Consider the following 2,402-nt stretch of genomic DNA (forward strand, 5'->3'; position numbering starts at 1 on the left):
TCCATTGGTCAAATAAAAGACGCTCGGTGAAGAGTCACAAGATGTTACAGAGTTTGAACGTCAACACGAGGCCGGAAAGGCCCAAAAGTCGTCAAGTGGCCAAAAAAAACAACGAATGCGGTCCACATATAGCAATTTGCCAGTCTATAAAATGGACCAGAGGAGGAAATTTCAGATATGCAAATATCACACACTGAAAGGAAGAGATGGAGATTGAGAAAAAACCTATGTTGGTGTTGGTTTTGGCAGTGGAAATTTCTCTGCTGTTTGGGAGTGTTTCTGCACAGAATGTGTCATCCGTCATAAGCAAAGATTTCTTTGACGCTATTCTCAACGCTGCAAACGACTCATCATGTGCTGCAGGCAAGAAGTTGTATAGCTACGACGGTTTCGTCCAGGCCGCCGACGCCTACTCTGGTTTTGGCACCACCGGATCTTCTGACGACGCCAAGAGAGAACTCGCTGCCTTCTTCGCCCATGTCACCCAGGAGACTTGATGTAAGTCATTAATGTCGATCAGTACTGTTGAAAAAATAAGTTTGAAAATATTACTTAACACTTTTAAGTTAAGAATCAAGTCGTAAGTCAGCCGTTAGTATGTGATGTTTACAGTCTAGATGATTTTCTATAACACGAATGTTGCGCTTTTGTAGCTATGTGTTATACTGAAGAGAAGAATGGCACATCGAAGGATTATTGCAATGAAAGCAACACTGAGTATCCTTGTGTCAAGGGCAAAAGCTACTTCGGCCGTGGACCATTATGCTATTCTGGTAATTTAAAAGATCAACTTTGACTATTTAATACTTTTAGTTTAAGAATCAAACTTTAGTCTTTGATGTTTTTGATGCTGATTGTGACTTTGTTATTGATCGAGTGTTGCAGGAACTACAACTACGGTGCAGCAGGAAAGGACATTGGATTCGACGGGTTGAATGAGCTGGAGAAGGTAGCAAATGACGCCGCCATTTCTCTCAAGACCGCAGTTTGGTTTTGGATGAAGAACAGCAACTGTCATAAGGCCATGACCTCTGGACAAGGATTCGGAGCAACAATCCAAGCTGTCAATGGCGATGTCGAATGTGGGGGTCGTGAACCAGGCCTCGTCAACATGCGTATAGGGTACTATAAGAGTTACTGCAACAAGTTGAGAGTCGATCCAGGCTCCAAACTCTCCTGCTAGACTATAATTAGAATAGCAAAATAAGACCAACATTTTGTTGAACTGTATCTGTATAAGGTTCAAGAAACATGTTTATTTAAAACTTATATGTATAAATAATTGTATAATAGTTAAGTCTATGTATGTTTTGATATATTGCTGGAGCATACATCTTTGTGTGAGGCATTTCTTCATATTATTAGTTCCTGCGCAGCAGGAAATTATTGTTTTCTTTAGTCCATAATTTTTCACTTGACTTGTCAATATTCAATAGAAACAAAGAATTAAATACCTTTTATTGGAAATGTTATAGTTGATTATTAATATTTATTTTTAATAATTTTGAAATAATATTTTTCTGAATTTTAATTGGTTGACGCAATGAAAAAAAAAAATTTCTTATAATAAAAATAGGCAATTTGTAACATAAGTTTAAATCTCATTATCCTCATTCTAGAAGCTTCCTCCAATGCTTGAAAGCTGAAGGATTGAAACAGATAAAAATTATTCGATTTTGCTATGAAGTGGGCTGAAAAGGGAAATTGTGGACATGCTTTACCCATTTATTGCGGCAAAGTTAAAATTACATACAACTAGCAACTTCAAAATATGGAGCAATAATTTTCTTTACTCTAGGTCAAAAAAGCAACAAAATGAATTAAAAAAGATAAGTAAATTTAGTTAATAGGTGATTATCTTTTTTTAACATTTATTTGTTAAAAATTTAAATAATATTCTTGAATTATAAATTTTGATTAAATAATTTTTTTTATAATAGATAATAAATTATCTAAGAGTATTGTTATATCTTAAACTTCTTAAAGGAACAATGATATTTTGAAATGAATAAATAAGTATGCCTACTATAACCACTATTGACGTATGCTTTTCTATTGTATCATTTTTCATGTATATAAATAGATTCAATATTCTATATTATTATTTAGTTATTTTACAAATAATAAATGATAGAGTTATTTGAGCCAAATATTTGTGTAACGTATGCAATTGCAATGTATCAACTTCTAGGAGTCATAACTTTTGACTCAAATATGGATTTTGGCTGAAATTTTAAAGGCAGTCACGTGAGAAGGAGTTATTTGGTTTTTCGATAAGATCAGCTCAATAGGTGGCCATTTCAACATTTTCTCGGGAGCCTAAAATTTCATCTTGACCTTTGAAATTGAGTTTTTGTGTTTTTTTCCAATTTTTTAAAAAGTTATTTTTTAATAAATCTGAA

The 2,402-nt window shown here is 33.8% G+C and overlaps 1 pseudogene; it reads left to right on the top strand.

Moving 5' to 3' along the window:
* Positions 1 to 206: 206 nt before the first annotated feature.
* LOC149563586 (endochitinase 4-like) lies at positions 207 to 1,183 on the top strand (annotated as a pseudogene).
* Positions 1,184 to 2,402: the final 1,219 nt, after the last annotated feature.

This window comes from Cupressus sempervirens, chromosome 4, assembly GCF_028749045.1.
Source record: "Cupressus sempervirens isolate cs-2001-9-10 chromosome 4, ASM2874904v1, whole genome shotgun sequence".
Lineage (NCBI taxonomy): Eukaryota > Viridiplantae > Streptophyta > Pinopsida > Cupressales > Cupressaceae > Cupressus > Cupressus sempervirens.